This window comes from Scyliorhinus torazame, chromosome 9 (genome assembly GCF_047496885.1).
Source record: "Scyliorhinus torazame isolate Kashiwa2021f chromosome 9, sScyTor2.1, whole genome shotgun sequence".
Taxonomy (NCBI): Eukaryota; Metazoa; Chordata; class Chondrichthyes; order Carcharhiniformes; family Scyliorhinidae; genus Scyliorhinus; species Scyliorhinus torazame.
The window spans coordinates 60206629-60224864 of NC_092715.1; the positions used below are offsets into that span (position 1 = coordinate 60206629).

The 18236-nt window shown below is 52.9% G+C and overlaps 2 long non-coding RNA genes across 3 annotated transcripts in view; one reads left to right on the top strand and one right to left on the bottom strand.

Annotated features, from left to right (window-relative positions):
• Positions 1-722, top strand: part of LOC140429240 (uncharacterized) — a 149759-nt gene extending 149037 nt beyond the window's left edge. Inside the window, exon 3 of one of the 2 annotated variants that reach the window (XR_011949018.1) lies at positions 671-722. This is a non-coding gene — a long non-coding RNA (uncharacterized lncRNA). The remainder of the gene's footprint in view (positions 1-670) is intronic. The other variant, XR_011949019.1, reaches the window with a different exon arrangement.
• The window catches only part of LOC140429239 (uncharacterized), a 160645-nt gene that overhangs the window by 25419 nt on the left and 116990 nt on the right, over positions 1-18236 (bottom strand). The gene's annotated exons all lie outside the window — the stretch shown is intronic.

Genomic DNA, 18236 nt, shown 5'->3' on the forward strand with positions numbered 1-18236 from the left:
AACCTCTCCTGTACCCTCTCAAAAACATCCACATCTTTATAATTTTTTATTACCATTATTAGTGTCACAAGTAGGCTTACATTAACATTTTACTTTTAAGTGTTCTGTACTCCTGGTTGTGCTCTGTGATATAACCATTGCAATGATTTACACAGAGAACATAATAAAAATAATCTTTATTGACACAAGTAGGTTTACATTAACACTGCAATGAAGTTACTGTGAAAAGCCCCTAGTCGCCACATTCGGTGCCTGTTCAGGTACACGGAGGGAGAATTCAGAATGTACAAATCACCTAACAGCATGTCTTTCGGGACTTGTGGGAGGAAACCGGAGCACCCGGAGGAAACCCACGCAGACACAGGGGAGAACATGCAGACTCCACACAGACAGTGACGCAGTTTTCCGTGACACGTGTGTCAACACCCCCCCCCCAACTACCCCTACACCACCCTCCCCATGACCCCCACCCCACCACCTCCTCACACCCACCCTCACCCACTCCCTCATCCCCACCCTCAGCCCCACCACCCACCGGCCCGCGGTCTAATCATGCATCTTATCTTGTGGGTTTTGGCCAAAGGTGATATCATGCCTGGTACAGGCTTGAGGGCCGAAGGGCTTGTTCCTGTGCTGTATTATTCCTTGTTCTTTGTTCTTTGTCTTGCAGGACGTGCTGAAGAGTGAAGGACGTCCATCTGAAGGGAGTCAAACATTATCGGGGTATGTGCACTGTGAAGTTGAGGCCACAATCAGTTAAGCTAGCATCTTACCGATTGGTGAAGCAGGATCGAGTGACCAATTTACCTATTCCACAAGGTTAAACTACCTCTCCAAAGAAATCCACTAACTTTAGATTTTTTCCTAATTATTTTAAAATCTTTTTATTCGCCATATTTTCATCATTTTCACCATACAAACAGAAAAAAAACAGGAAAACAACAAAACAACCCCACCAATCAAAAATCTAAAACACGACTCGCAAGTTTAAAAAACACCTGAAAATCAAAGAAACGAACCTCCCCCCTCCCTTCCTCTCCCCATTTAGCATTCAACCTTTAACCAACTCCCGAAAGTGCATGACAGACAAATCCCAAGAATTGTAGAACCCCCTCCTTCGCACCCCTTAACTCAAACTTCACCTTCTCCAGAGTCAATAATTCAAGCAGGTCCCCAGCCACGCTGAGGCACAGGGAGGAGAAACTGACCTCCACCCAACAGGATCCACCTACGAACAATCCGTGAGGCGGAGGCTAAAACGTCTGCCTCTGCTCCCGCCTGCAACTCGGGCCGGTCCGATACCCCGAAAATGGCCTCTAGACTCCAAATCCATATGCAACATGGATGTTAAATACCTCCCGCCAATATCTTTCCAGCTTCGGCCAGGACCAAAATATATGCACATGGTTTGCGGAGCCCCTCCCATACCGCTCACAGACATCCTCCACCCCCTCAAAGAGCCGGCTCATCCTTGTTTTTGTGAGGTGCGCCCTATACATGACCTTCAATTGTATCAACCCCAACCTTGCACATGAAGTTGAGACGTTCACCCTTCGCAGCACCTCATACCACAGACCTCGCCCATCGCCCCCCAGCTCTTCCTCGCACTTCACCTTAGCCCCCTCCATGTACATCCTATCCCCCTCAAGAAACCTCCCATAAATCGGCAATACCATCCCCTTCTCCTACCTCTCCTCCGAAAGTACCGCCTCCAACAGCGAGGAGGTTGGCGCTATCGGGAAGGTCGGGAAAACATTCCTTGCAAAATTTCGGGCCTGTAGGCCTTTAGGTACCTAAAACTTTCCTTCTACGCCAACCCATACTTCTCTCCCAGCTCCTCCAAGTTCACAAATCGATCCCCAGGAACAGATCTTTCATTACCTTAATCCCCCTTTCCTCCCATCTCCAAAACCTTGCATCCAGCATCCCCGGCTCGAACCTATGAGTCCCTCTAATCGACATCCCCCCGACCCGGTCCCCCAGCTTAAAGTGCTGTCTAAACTGCCTCCAGATCTTCAAAGTTGCCACCACCACCGGACTCACTGAGTACTTGCCCGGAGCCATTGAGAGCGGTGCCGTTGCCGGCGTCCTCAACCCCAACCCCCTAAATGAGCCCTCCTCCATCTTAACCCATTGGGACTCCCCGCTCTTGACCCAGCCCTGCACCTTCTCTGCATTAGACGCCTAGTAATAGTTCAGTAAATTTGGGAAGCCAAGCCCCCCCCTCCCCCCCACCGCCTGTCGCCCTCTCTGCTAGACCACCCTCCTAACCCTGGCCACCTACACCCCTCGCAAATAAACTAGGTGACCAATTTGTCCATCTCCTTGAAGAAAGATTTTGGTAGAAAGACTGGCAGGCACTGAAATAGGAACAGAAATCGCGGTAGCAAATTCATTTTAAATGCCTGCACCCGCCCACCAACGACAAAGGGAGGTTGTCCCGCCTTGCCAAGTCAGCCTTCACCCTCCCCAGCAAGTTAGTAAAATTATACTTTCGGAGCCCACCACAATCCTGCACCACCTTCACCCCCAAGAACAAGAACCTGGTGGGTTACGAAATAGCAGCCCCCCCCCCACCCCCCCCACCCCCACCCCCACCCACTCCCAGTTGGGACACCATAAAATACTCGCTCTTATATACGTTTACATCTTTGGAGCAGCCCCAATATATTCCCCACCGATGGGCTCGGCTCTGAGATGTATAGTAGCAAATCATCAGCAAACAAGGATACCCTATGCTCCACCCCTCCTCACTATCCCCTTCCACAACCCCGAGCTCCTCAGAACGATGGCCAGAGGATCAACAGTCAATGCAAATAACAAGGCGGGACAAAGGACACCCATGCCTCGTACCCCGGTGCAGAGCAAAATACCCTGAATTCATATTGTTAGTGCGAACACTCGCCATCGGCTCCCTATACAGCAAACGTACCTACACCATAAGTCTCGCCCGATCACAAATCCCATCTGATCCTCTCCTATCACCTTCAGGAGTCACCCCTCCAACCGTGCCGCCAGCACCTTTGTCCTATATCTTGGCATCCATATTTAATAGGGATATGGGCCTGTACGAACCACACTCCACCGGGTCCTTACCCTTCTTCAACAGCAGGGAAAACGCCGCCGGCAAAACCCCCCAACCTATCGCATCCTCAAATATTTCCACAATCAGTGGCGCCAACTTGTCCTTAAACTTCTTATAATACGCCACTGGGAATCCACCCAGTCCCGCCGCCTTCACTGACTGTGATGTACCGTCAATTACCACGAGACGAGAATGGTGAAACAATCGAGGCTTTATTGCAAAAGATGTTGTGCCTCCTGCAGCTGGAACCAGAATGGGAGCAGCGCAGGAGAGTATACACTTTTATACGCCGCCTGCTGGGAGGAGCCAGCAGGATGGGATTTATGTGGTACCTGTAATGCAGTGTCAGCACTAATACATGCAATGTGTTACCAGTGGTGTTTACCACATTCATCCCCTGTTTAAAAAAGGGTCCGGCGGGGGTGAAGCAAAACGTTACAGATTGAGTCTGTCGGGGGCTCTGACCCTCCGCTGCGATCGCCTCAGTCCTGGTGGCGATGTGGGCGCCAACGTGGTCACCTGCGACACCGGGAGTGTGTTGTCCTCTTCTTCGTCACCCCTTAGTGGATCCAGTGAGGGGACGGATCCTGCTGCGGTGAGGTTCGCTGGTGGGAAGGTGGGAGGCGCAGGGGTGAATGGGGCAAACTGTGGGGGGAGGAGCGGTATCAGGTCGGGGGTTGTGGGTGGGGACCCAGCGGGTGCCAGGTCCCGGAGGGAGACTGTGTCCTGTCGCCCGTTGGGGTGTGCCACGTAGGCGTACTGCGGGTTTGCATGGAGGAGGTAGACTTTCTCAACCAAGGGATCCGATTTATGGCTCCGCACATGCTTCCGGAGGAGGACGGTTCCAGGAACTGTCAGCCATGTTGGGAGCGAGACCCCGAGGCGCACCTCCTAGGGAAGGCAAAGACATGTTCATGAGGGGTCTCATTAGTCGCGGTGCACAGGAGCGACCGGATGGAGTGGAGCGCGTCAGGGAGAACCTCCTGCCAGCGGGCGACCGGGAGATTTCGAGACCGAAGGGCCAGCAGGATGGCCTTCCAGAATGCATTAGAAATTTTAAGCTTTAAAGAAATTTTAATAATAATCTTTTATTGTCACAAGTAGGCTTACATTAACACTGCAGTGAAGTTCCTGTGAAAAACCCCAAGTCGTCACATTCCAGCGCCTGTTCGGGTACATAGAGGGAGATTTCAGAATGTCCAAATTACTTAACAGTATGTCTTTCGGGACTTGTGGGAGGAAACCGGAGCACCCGGAGGAAACCCACGCAGACACAGGGAGAGCATGCAGACTCCGCACTGACAGTGACCCAAGCCAGGTGTGATACTCAATTTTATTCTGGACTCCTGTGCATCAGTCCATTTTTCAAATGAATGGATGTGAAAATGCACACCTTTTACAGTCTTAACACTAGTTTTTACATGTTTAATGTCCACATATTTATATGTGGTTCACACACTTGTAGGATGGCATTCTGACATTATTCTATAATCCAGAAAGTTCCAAAATCTAGAAATGCATTGGTCCCAAGCATTCTGGACTGGAGCGGCTGTAGTGTATGTGCTTAACAATGTGAAAAGATTTTATATTAACAACACCATTCAATTACTGAAGAGTGGTTGCCAGGTTGCAATTCCCACATTGTATTATTGTTGGAATAGCTGGATTTAAAAAAAATAACTCTCAGTTCCTCTAAAGTGGTGAGAGTTCATTTTTTATTATCATGTCCGATAAAGGTAATAAAAGTAATTATCTTGTCAGTCTGTATTGGTTTGCTAAATAATCTATAATGTAAACTTACCAAGCAAGTAGACTCTGGAGTACATCTTCTCATTTCAGATACAACCTTGGAAAACTTTTGCAATCTGTTCCTCCAACCAAATTAGGTTTTTCTTTAGCTGTATATCACCAGATTTTGATGTAATCCCAATGTCTGGTGAGTTTATTGTCAAAGATCCACCAGCAGATAAAGAAGCATCGGAGCTTTGACATTCTGGGTGCGATCGAACAGCCACGTTGCGGCCGAAAAGCAGCGTGCCACAATGCAACATGGCTGATAGAAGCCGGGAAATCCCGCTCCCAGGATCTACCTAGCTCGCAGCGCCTCACGAGATCGAATGCACTCTCGCGAGATGTTGCGATGTAAATCCCTCTCATTGTGGGCAGGATCTGCAGATTAAGAGCGAAACAGCTAGCCTCACTCTAATATGTAGTTTCCCAAAGCACCCGAGGCGTTGGGAATTATCCCCTTTGTCTTGGAGACCTCGGGGGAGTGCCATTCAGTACTTGTATCCAAAAGTGGGGACCAGATGGGACAGCTCTCATGGGGGTCCCCCAGATGCATGCCCTTTGGGAAGGATGTTCCCCTGGCACTGCTGGTGTCTCTTGGGCACCCTGGCACTGTCAGCCAGCCCCCAGGTGGCACTGCCAACTTGTGGAGCACTGCCAGGGAACCAGGCTGGCACTGCTTGGTGCGACCTCAGCCGCGCTTTCCCCGCTGAAGCCCCCTATCTAACCCCGAGTACTATTTGATAGCATTGTTTTTCTCAGCATTGCGAGCGCTTGGAAACTCACAGCTAAACGTGCTGGCTATGGGACTTTGTTCCCATTTAGTTAAATCTCGCCCCAATGTCCTGATTTTCACTCAAAGCAGGAATCAGGAGGGCAAAGGTCAAGGTGTGGTAAATCACTGTTGCTCCTATATTAGGCGATGTAAGGTAGGACCTGTACTACAGGTTCGCCGGTAGTCCCTGCCTGCTGGCTCCACCCAGTAGGCGGAGTATAAATATGCATGTCCTCTATTCAGCAGCCATTTTGTCAGCTGCTGTGGGAGGCCACACATCTTAGAGCAATAAAGCCTCAGTTGTATCCGACTCTAGTCTTTGTTCAATTGATCGTGCCTCACAAGGCAAATAGCAAACTGACCTTGGTAGTATGAAAGCTGAGAGCTTTTAACTGAAAGTGCTTCAAACTGACAGGAAGCAGCCTGATGGCCAGTGGGTGGGATCGCAATGTTAAGCCACAAGCGGCTTTCATTGCAGCCAAAGGAATCGCCTCCCCCACTCGGGTAAATTGATTATAGAGGCAGAATCAGGGGTATCAAGGGCCTAGACAGTGCTTGGGAGGCCCTGAGGAGCACTCGATCTGTAAGGAAAGACAAAAAACCTGTAAAGGCTTACTATGTTTGGACTTTTCTGATCCTGACTCCACTTCCATCCAGATGGACCCAGTTAGAAATAGTTTCTCCTCTCAAGCCCACGGTTAAAATAGCAGTGGAACCCAGTATCATCGGAACCTGATACGTACATTTAAATAAAGGCCCTGCTGGTTCACAGCAGATGTCCCTTTTGACTACTCAGAAGAGCAAATTAAAATCCAAACCTACAAGATCGGTGTGGCACGTTGACAGATGAATCCCACAGGCAATATTAACTGCCTTTCCCCACGCCAAATCAGTTTGCACTCAATGGTCTGGGTTTGTATCACCCCCTATAGTTCTACAAAGTAATAAACAGGCTACAGAAAGTAAATGAGCAGCCGATCTTCAAACTAAACTGTCACAGTAGGATGGTGGGGGAGGTGGGGTGCGGCAGGGGGGCGGGGGGTGCGTTCAAAGGTTCAAATTCGTGAAAGAAATCCACTTTATCATGTTTTCGAGACACCTCAAAGTATCTGTCAATCAATTATTTGCTTTTGAAATGGAATTACAGCCATGCGGGCTACGTTGCAGCCAATTTGTACACATGAAATGTAGCATTGCTGTCAGGAAGTCCTTCAAACAAGATTGATAAGCGCATGGGATGGACATTTGGCTAAATTACTGAAGATGAAACTTTGGAATCATGTCAGAAGCTGTTTGAGCCTATGATGAAGGGACTCAAAGTTTTTTCTGGAGGAGTAAGCTAGGATGCATCAAATGTTTTTAGTTGTCCTTATCTACCTCTGATAGGAATCTTGGGCGTCATTCTCCGACCCCCCAGCGGGTCGGAGAATGGCCGTTGGCCGCCGTGAATCCCGCCCCCGCCGGTTGCCGAAGTCTCCGAAGGGAGAAAAGTCGGCGGGGCGTTAATGGCGCCACTGACGTCGGAGAATGGCACGGGTCTGCGCAAGGCAGCCGATTTTCGGCCTGCCGATATTCTCCCTTCCGGATGGGCCGAAGTCCCGTCGACGTGATGACCGTTCACGTCGACGTAAATCAAACCTCCTTTTCATCGGCGTGAACCTGTGCTCCAGGTTCACGCCGACCAGCGTGGAGGTGAGTGACGGCCTGGGGAGTTGGCCGCTGGGCAGGCGATGGCGTGGCCGCAGTCTGAATGTGTGGGGAGAGGTGTGTCTCGGGTTGTGTGTGTGTGTGTGCGGCGGGGGGGGGGGGGGGTGGTTAGAGTGGGCTGGGCTCCGGGGGAGTGCCGGGAGGGGGGTCAGTGCCGGGGAGGAGGATGGGGGATCCGTGCCGGGGAGGAGGATGGGGGGTCCGTGCCGGGGAGGAGGATGGGGGGTCCGTGCCGGGGAGGAGGATGGGGGGGGGGTCCGTGCCGGGGAGGGGGATGAGGGGGGGGGTCCGTGCCGGGGAGGGGGATGAGGGGGGGGTCCGTGCCGGGGAGGAGATTGGGGGGGGTCCGTGCTGGGGAGGGGGATGGGGGGGGTCCATGCCGGGGAGGGAGATGGGGGGGGGTCCATGCCGGGGAGGGGGATGGGGGGGGGGGTCCGTGCCGGGGGGGGGGGTCCGTGCCGGGGAGGGGGATGGGGGATGGGGGATGGGGGGTCCGTGCCGGGGAGGGGGATGGGGGGTCCGTGCCGGGGAGGAGGTTGGGGGGGTCCGTGCCGGGGAGGGGGGTTGCGAGGGCAAGTGAGTTGGTCCACCTGGCCAGGTGCCAGCCTCCAACAGTTGGACCCATGCGGTCCATGCCACCTGGCTGGGGGGAAGGAGGGGATATGGGCAATGATGACATGTCGTCGTTCACCCCCCCCACCAGGCCGTCATGTTTTCCGATCATCCAGCGATGTTGGCCGCTGTGGCGGCAGCCGCTAATGTCCATGTTGCCCTGGATGAGGAGGAGGAGGAGGAGCGTGCCAGAGAGGCGGCGCAGCCTGCTGCAGAGGGGCAGGCGGCAGCCGCCCAGGCTGGAGGGACACCTGACCGACAGGACGAGGAGGGGGAGGAGGACGTCGCAGCCCCACGGCAAAGGAGGCACCCGAGGGCGCCCCGTGTGTAACGGCCCCGGCAGTCATACCAGGACCTCACGGACCGGGAATGCAGGAGGAGACTCCGGATGAGGCGGGAAACCGTGGCACACATCTGCCACCTGCTGGCACACTTGTCACCGCGTGGCACTGGCGGGGACACCCTCTCCCCGTGTCCGTCAAGGTTACGGTTGCCCTGAACCTTTATGCAACGGGGTCATTCCAGGCACCGAGTGGGGACCTGTCCGGCATATCGCAGACATCGGTGCATCGGTGCATCCGGGCAGTGACAGATGCCCTATATGCCATGGCGCACCGCTACATCCGCTTCCCTGTGGACCGGGCCAGCCAAGATGCCCGGGCCGTGGGCTTCTCTGCCGTGGCCGGGTTCCCCATGGTCCAGGGAGCGATCGATGGGATGCACGTCGCCGTGCGGCCACCTGCAGATAACAGGGCCGTGTTCACCAATAGGAAGGGGACCTATTCGATGAACATACAGGTGGTCTGCGACCACCGCATGATGATCCTGCAAGTCTGCGCCCGTTACCCAGGCAGTGTACACGACTCATACGTGTTGTCGCGGTCATCCATCCCCAGCATGTACGAGGGACGCCATCCCCGGCTGAGGGGCTGGTTGCTGGGCGACAGGGGCTACCCATTGCGATCGTGGCTGATGACGCCTGTACGGAGGCCACGCAATGAGGTGGAGAACCGCTACAATGATGCCCATGTAGCGACAAGGGGAGTGATAGAGAGGTGCTTTGGCGTGCTGAAGATGCGTTTCAGGTGCCTGGACCTCTCTGGGGGCGCCCTCCAGTATCGGTCAGATAGGGTCGGCCGCATCATTGTGGTGTGCTGCGTCCTGCACAACATAGCCCAGCAGAGGGGCGATGTGCCGCAGGCAGAGGAGGGCGGAGTGGAGGAGCAGCAGGAAGAGGCGCAGTCCTCCCCAGATGAGGGGGATGGGGGCAATGGTCAGGGCAGACGGGCTAGACACAGGCGGGTGGCTGTCCACCATTACCGGCTGCCCCAGCGGGCACGGGACAGACTGATAGCCGCCCGCTTCACTGACTAGATGGGCGTGGGAATCGGGTAGTATGGCCACAGACCACACACCATGGCAACAGCCGACCACCCACACCCCCCACCCAGCACCCTCACCCCCCTCCCAACCCCACCCACCCCACCCGCAGGCACACCACCCCCCCCATTGCCGATCCACCTGCGGCACAACGGCCGGGCTCACACAGTTGCGGGTGGACGCGTGTCTATTGCAGGCCATGGAGGATGATGACAACCCGCCCTGCGGTGAGCTCCTGGCTCCACATCATTGGACTATGTCTGACCCATGGCCACAGTACCACCATCCACCCGCACCATCCCTGCATGCGGCTGTGACACTGCAGCGCACGGTCCCGTCCTCTGCCCGGGGGGGTGTTGATGGCGGCCCAGGGGGAAGGGGGCAGACTCACCTGGGGCTGAGGTAAGACCACCCCTCACACACACACTTGCGCTCAACGTACATGACACCCCCGCACGCTTTGGACAGAGCACAAAGGCAGCTTCTGGAGGTGTAACATTGACTTTAATAACCAAACGAGTTCATGCACGTGCCCTAGCCCCTAAAACCCATCTGTGCCCTGCACCCGTGCCAACTTACTCAGTGTCTAATTGTTTGGCCTTACGGGCCTTTTGACTACGTCTACGTGGTTCCCCAGACGGTACAGCAGAGCTGGAGGTGGACTCCTGTGATTCCTGCCCTCTGACACTGGATCCCTTTGGCGGCCATTTCCTGGGGCGTCCTGGGCTAGATGGGCCAGGCTGCGGCCTGGGCGACTGGGATGGCGAGCTGCCAGCCTGTCCTGCCTGTTGCCCACCCGATGCACCTGGGACGGAAGGGGGGAGTCCGAGGTGTCGCGGTGTTCCGGGACCTCCCCTATAGGGGGAGCCGGGACGGACCACACCACCTCCTCCTCCCTCGGGGTGCCCGATGGCCCCCAGGCCTCTACATGGGTGGGGGATGCGAACGGACTGGCCATCCGACGCCCCCCCGACATCTGGCGCTGCCAGTCCTGGAGGCCCGTGCTGGTATCGACAGGGGTCTGCAGGTTTGCAGCCATGGAGCCCGGGGGTTGGCAAACCGTGTCTGTGACAGTGCGACGCCGGCTCGCACATGGCCACTGGCGCCGATGCCCTCAGCGATGGCCTGCAGAGACTGGGCCATGGCCTGCAGAGACTGGGCCATGGCCTGCTGAGACTGGGCCATGGCCTGCTGAGACTGGGCTATGGTGTTGAGCGCCTCTGCCATCTGGCGCTGGCACTGGCTCATGGCCTCCTGTGAGAGGGCAGCCATGTCCTGGGCCACAGACGCCGCCTGCACGGAAAGCCCCAGGCCTCGCAAACCGTTCCCCATGTCTGACACCGTCGCACCCATTGCCTCCACCGCGGACGCCACCCGTGCGGTGTCGGCCTGGGTGGCACGCATGACCGGCACCACTCCCAGCTCCTGGACGCGGGTGGACTCCTCCACCTGCGACCGCAGCCGCCGCAAGCCGGCTGTCACCCTCTTCGCTCGTCTCCGGGTCGGTGGTTGCATCGGATCTATGGGTGGGTGTGGAAACTCCAGGAACCCGGGATCCATCTGGGTGGCAGATGTTCGCTTGGGCTGGGCTGCCCTCCGACCGCCCGGCCCCTCTGCTGCTCCTACCTCCACCTGCTGTACCGGGACGGCTGTGTTGTGCGCACCAGTGAGTGTACCAGACGCCTCATCACTAAAGTGCCCAACCGAGATGAGTGTTTCTGCGATGGTGGAGGGTGTTGGTGACAGCAGTGGCGTTGTATCATGCTCTTCGTCCCACTCTGAGTCCATGGCACTTTGGGGTGGGGGTTCGTCTCCACCCATCCACTCTGAGTCACTGTCCGGTATTTCGTCTTCCTGGGTAGTGCTGTCCCGGGTAGTGGTGTCCTGGGTAGTGGTGTCCTGGCTCGGATGTGACGGGGGCCTGTGGCTACCCCCCTCGTCGCTGGGTGGCACACGCCTGCCTCGTCGCTCCCGCACGTGACGGGGGTGTCGTCTCCCTGTTGCTCCAGGTCTCTCCGTCTCCCGTGGTGTGCGAGGGGCATCCTGCGGGCATCGCATGCCGGAGGGTCCGGGTCTCTCCGTCTCCCGTGGTCTCCGAGGGGCATCCTGCGGGCGGTCTGCCTCTGCGGGGATGGGTGCCTGGACGTTTGGTCCTGCGATACACAATGAAGCATGCATGGTTAGACACGCAGGCAGTGATCAGATGATATGGGAGAGGGGGGTATGGGGGAGGGGGGATATGGGGACGGGCTGTCGGTGGCTCACTTGCTAGTACGCCCCCGACCTCTGCATCAGCAACCTCCCGGTCCTCAGGTCCGCCAGCCAGTTCCAGGGCCCTTTCCTCGTGTTCAGTCAGTGGCCTCTCATCAGCGGGGCCTCCTCCAGTCCTCACATGCTCCCTATTGTTGTGTGCGCAGTTCTCCTGTGGCGGGGGGGGGTGGGTGGGGGTGGTGGCAGGGGTAAAAGGCAACAGTGTTAAGCAGGTATATGAATGCACGCCATCGGTTGCGCGTGCATTGCAGAGGTTAAAGTTAGGGCTGGATTCACTTGGGGATATGGGGGAGGGGGGATATGGGGAGGGGGGAGGGGGGATATGGGGGAGGCGGGATATGGGGGAGGGGGGATATGGGGAGGGGGGATATGGGGGAGGGGGGATATGGGGAGGGGGGATATGGGGAGGGGGATATGGGGGTGAGGGGATATGGGGGATATGGGGGAGGGGGGATATGGGGGAGGGGGGATATGGTGGATATGGATATCGGGCGGGGGGGGGAGGCTCACCCTGGCTGCTCTGAAGAGGTCGTTCACCTTCTTGTGGCACTGGGTGCCTGTCCGTGGTGTCAGGGCCGCAGCGGTGACGGCCTCTGCCACCTCCCTCCACAGACGCCGGCTGTGGCGTGGGGCAACTCTGCGGCCGTGCCCGGGATACAGGACGTCCCTCCTCTGCTCCACTGCGTCCAGGAGCGCCTCCACATCCCGTGACCGGAACCTCGGGGCTGAGCGGCGACCAGCCATCCAGTCGGGTGTTCCGGTCGGGTGTTCCAGTCGGGTGGGGGGAGCAGCGCGGCCTTATGAGCCGTCACACCGTGCGGCGTGTATGACGCTGCACGGCGTGAACCACGTGCGCAAGCGCGGATCCCGTCACGTCGCTGCTAGCCCATTTCGGGCCGGAGACTTTTGACCCATTTTTCCGACGTGACGCAAGTCGGATTTGCGCCGTTTTTTGCGCCGATCGGCGGACTTTGCGCCGATAACGGAGAATTTCGCCCCTTATTTTTTAGATTATGTATTATTTTCTGATAATCTGGTGGTAAAGCTTTGTTATATTGTTTGTCTTGTTTTTATAAATTTAGAGTACCCAATTATTATTTTTCAATCAAGAGGCAATTTAGCTTGGCCAATCCACCTACCCTGCACATCTTTGGTTTGTGGGAGTAAAACCCACACAGACGGGGGAGAATGTGCAAACTCCACACAGAGAGTGACCCGGGTCGGGATCGAACCCGGGTCCTCGGCGCCATGAGGCAGCAGTGCTAACCAATGCACCACCGTGCCACCTCAAGTTTCTTAATGGGTTGTTCACCAGAGGTCCAGGAGCTCTTTACAGAGCTAACATTGTTGTGCGTTGTCCAGCCTCTCATGAGCAGCTCTCTCCAGTCGATCCACATTTCCGTCAGCTTTTTTATCAACCACCTCACTTAAAGCCTCAAGAATGCCATTTTCTCCAACATCTCTTTATAATTCTACCATTTGCTGTGCCAATGGTCATTTTCATGCATTTTGTCTGCAGCATCTTGATTGCTTGTTGTCTTAGGCTTTAGTGACCGTGGTCATCCAGGCTATGTTCAAAAGATGTGCCAATATAAGTTAGTATACAGTAAATTATTTCTCATATGTTTAAATAATTAAAACTAGAATCATAGAATCCGTACAGTGCAGAAGGAGGCCATTCGGACAATTGATTCTGCACAGACCGTTCGAAAGACCACCTCACACAGGCCCAATTCCCCACCCTATTCCTGTAACCCCACCCTAAGGGGAAATTTGGCCTGACTAATCCATCTAACCTCCACATATTTGGACTGTGGGAAGAAACCAGAGAACCCGGAGGAAACCCATGGAGACAGGGGCAGAAAGTGCAAACTCCACACAGGCAGTTACCCAAGGTCAGAATTGAACCTGGGTCCCTGGCGCTGTGAGGCAGCAGTGTTAGCCACTGTGCCAGACATCAAAACCCAGTAACACCACCACCACCACTGGAAGTAAATAATGACAGCAAAGACCGACCCCGGGTCTGTGTGGAGTTTGCACATTTTCCCCATATCTGCAAAGATGTGCAGGGTAGGTGGATTGTCCACATTAAATTGCTCTTTAATTGTAAATAAATAATTGGGTACTCTGAATTTATAAAAAAAGAAGAAACTGAAATCAGGAACAAAGGAGTATAGAGATGATTTATTGAGGTCTGGCTTTAATTGTGCCAATACAAATCAGGATGCAAAGCCCATGTGTGTTATGTGTAGGGAAGTACTGGAAAATGAAAGTTTAAACTTCAAAGACATAAGCATGGTGAGTTAGAGGACAAACCTCTTGCTTTTTTTCAAAGGATGCAGCGAAAACTTAAATCATCAGCTAAATTCCTTAGCAGAAATGGTACATTGAATGACAAAGCAAATGAGATTATGAGGACCAATCAGGCTCATCTGTCACATTAAAGGTAAGTTAAAAAATGGTGTGTCGCGATGGTCAACCAGTGTCAGTCGCGGAGGTCGGCCAGCATGTGTCACGAAGGTCGGCTGGCGTGCGTCTTGAAAGTTGGCCGGCATGGATCGTGAAGGTCGGCCGGCATGGGTCACGAAGGTCAGCTGGTTGGTAAAAGTAGGTCCCGGGAAAAAAAAGTCTTGAGATAGCAGAATACAAATCTTCAGATTAATTCAAGACACATGGAGAATTTGCTGCGAGAATTTAACTTTTTTCTGATTGGGAAAAGAGCCAGAGGAGAGGTGAAGAGATTTTCTTTTTCTTACGCAGTGAGTTGGTATGATATGGAATGCACTGCCTGAAAATGTGTTAGAAACAGAGCCAAAATAACTTTCAAAAGGTAATTCGATACATAGTTGAAAACATTTCCAGGACTATGGGGAAAGAGCAGTTTGGTGGGACTAATTGAATAACTCTTTCAAAGAACTGACACATCCACAACAGGCTGAATAACCTCCTTCAGAGCTGCATGCTTCATTGATTCTACTAGCATTTCATTCTGGCATTACTCATAGAAAAGAAGAATATAAGAAATGGAAGATAAAGTAGATCACATGCCCCTCACTCCTGCTCCGCCATTCATTATGATTGTGGCTGATCGTTTGCCATTCCCGTCCATATCTCTTGGTCCTCTTGACAAAAATGTGTCCATCTCAGACTGAAAAGTATTTAGAGATGCAGCATCCACAACCCTTAGGGGTAGAGAATTCCAAAGATTCATAACCCACTGAGTGAAGAAATGTCTTCTCATCTCAATTCAAAATGGTTGCCCTTTTATCCTGAGACCAGGCTCCAGTTTTATAGATTCCCCAAACAGGGGAAACAATCTCTCAGTGTCTACCCTGTCAAGAACCTTCAGAATCTTGAGTGTTTTAATGAGATCATTATTCTGAACTCCAGAGGGTATAGATCCAAATTGCCCAGGCTCTCATCAAGGAAAACAGCCCTCACACCACAGGAATCGATCTAGTTGACCTTTGTGTACCACCTCCAATGCGATATGTCCTTTCTTAGATATGGAGACTAAAACAGCGCACATCACTCTGGGTGTGGTCTCACCAAAGTCCTATATAGTTTAGCAAGAATTTGTTATTCTTGTACTCCAATTCCCTTACAATCAACATGCCTTTTGCCTTCTTAATTGCGTGCTGTCCTTACATACTAATGTTCCATTCATTATACAAGTAAGAATACACACAAGTCTCTCTGAACATCAACAACAAAGGCGTGACACTAATAAAAAGTATTATTCCTTTTTATTCTGTCAAAGAAAATACCCTCACACTCCCTCATATTATACCCCAACCACCACCTTACTGCCTACTCACTGAACCTGTCAACACCTCTTTGCAGCCTCTTTGTGTCCTCCTCATGCATTCCCACCTGACTTTGTATCATCAGTAAATTTAGATGCATTACTCTCTGTTTTCTAAATCATTAATATCAATGGTAAATAGCTGATCTTTGTGACACTCCACTAGTTACAAACTGACAACTGGAAAATGTCCTGTTTATCCTTTCTCTTTGATTCCTGCCCATTAAGCAATCCTCCAGCCATGCTAATATATTATCCCAAACTCCATGAGTTAAAGTCAGAGCGTATGTTGTTTGCTAACTGCAGAAGGATTATACAGTATAATGAATATGTATGATATATATATATAATTACATTTCCTCTCTGTGACCACTTCACTTGCTGTTGCCTAATTTTTGTCTCGCATCCCATGTTAAAGTTTTGCAGTAAAAATTCAAACGCTTGCATTCATAATGGAAAATAACTATGCAAACTTGTTGCCCTGTCTACCTTAGATCACCCAGTCATAACATCTAACCCCTGGGCCCCCACAATTCTCTCAAAATGCTTCAGGGCCCGTTTTTCACTGACAAACTGAAATATTGGAGGTTGGGCGGGGGGGGGGGGGGGGATGGGGGAGCAGGTTTCAGTGCATTGTGAACTTAAAAATAAAAATAATACCAGCATACCAGGAAAACAACAGGAATTCACCAGCTTACATATTTAACCGGTGGATGTTTCTTAGCACATGCAATACCTGAATGGCACAGGCAGGATTGTAATAAATACATAAAATCCAATGACTATAGTATTTAGTTTTAATTGCTAGTGCACAGGTCTCCTGGCCTCTCTGAAACTCACCTAGATTAACAAGCCAAGAACGCAGTGGGAATTGATGGAGCTGCAAAAGTGATAGGCTGGAAAGCCTTTAAATACTGAATGCGACAACAGCTCTTTGCTTAAGTGAAAGCCTTAGCTCACAGGACTTGCTCTGGGAGCAGGCCTGCATGGAATTGGAGGTGATTTCCAAGACCTTGGAGCTTTGCTACCTTGGACCTTTTTGACTTTGATCTGCACTTCCCAGCTGTCAACCTGCTCAGTAGCAAAGGATCCACTTGTGTAACTCTATGAGGAGCTAAAGGAGCAGCATCTGCATCAGCACCAGCAGCAGGGGCAGCAGCTGCCTTCTCCTCAGCTACCTGGCAAGCCACAAGACAGAGGGGATGAGCACAGAGCTCCAGCCCACAGGAGGTGATACTCTGACACAGGGTATAAAGGCAGAGGATTAATTTTCTGGGCATGGCTGAGCACTAGTGCCTCAGGAGGCTTAGGGTTTCTTGGCAGATCATTGCTCACATCTACAGTCTTCTCAAACAAGGCCTCCTTTCAAGTGAATCAGGTGTACGTACATTTCCTGTGTTTTCAATGTCACTACATCTCCGAATTTCTTTCATTACAGAGTGTTTTCTTTTATTTAAAGTATCTGATTCTTTTTTTTCCAATTAAGAGGCAATTTAGCGTGGGAAATCCACCTACTCTGCACATCTTTGAGTTGTCGGAGTGAGACCCACGCAGACGGGAGAATATGTGAACATTGACCTGGGGTCGGGATCGAACCCAGGTCCTCAGCCCCATGAGGCAGCAGTGCTAACCACTGTGCCACCGTGCCGCCCTGTATAGAGTGTTTTAATCGTGTTTTAATGAGCATCTTCCTATTTGATTATGTGTACGGATGTCTTTAACAAAAGTGCGTATGTGGGTGTGTCATCATCAGAAGTGTGGGCGTGTGCTGGTTTTCAGTTTAGTCACAAGGAGCTTGTTTATAGCTGTGTTTAGCTACTGCTGGTGTCTGAAGCCAAACGGCATTATTACCTCAATGTTTTCTGAAGTAAAGAAGATTTAACCTTCGCGACACGTTCGGCTAACTTGCTTGTGGTCAAATTACGACGGACATGATTTAATAGGAAAAGTTCTAAGTGTCATATTGGGGGCGACTTCCTGGGTGTTTCCTGACAGCCGAGCTGGTGAGATCCCAGCCTATATTTGATGGCAAGTAATGGCAGAAATAATCCCCCACGAGCTTCATGGGAGAACTGGCTGTCCTGCCAGCTGATTCACTGGAACCATCTCTGGCTGCTCCGCGCTAACACGAGGGAGCTGCTCATAAGCATTCCCTCCGATCTAACTCCCAGGCAGCAGACGGCCATGGCACCGCGTAGACCTGCACCATAATTCGCAGATGTCGGCCTGCCCTGGCTGCTGGATGCCGTAGAGGCGAAAAAGATCTCCTGATCCCCTCAGGGGGTCGGAGGACCAGCAACAGGGCTGGCAATGCCACCTGGTAGGCACTGGCAATGGCAGCGGGCTGCCTGACCAGGAGGGTGGTCGTACAATGTCGGGAGAAGACCAACGACCTCTGCCGGGCCACAAGGGTAAGTTAACAGCGGCGCCCTGGCATCAGTCTCGCATGCCCCCCCCCCGCTGTCAAGTTGGCAGCTGGCACCTCGCAACCCTCTCCCCACAGTATACCACCACGATTGTGCCCCAGCACATCCTGGCACCAACCAATACAACGCTCAGTGCTCAGGAGCACTGCCCACACATCCCACCTGATGCATCAAGTGTGCGGCTCACAATGCTCCCTATCTGTCTCCACAGGAGAAGTTGGCCCAGCGGGAAAGGGCTCAGATGGGCAGAGGGGTTCCGTACATCAGAGTCCTCATCCCCGATGAGAAATGGGCCCTGGAGACCACGGGATTGGCCGAGGAGAGAGAGCGGTCACTGACAGTGAGGTTTTCCACACCACAGAGGTGAGGATCCACTGCCACTTCACT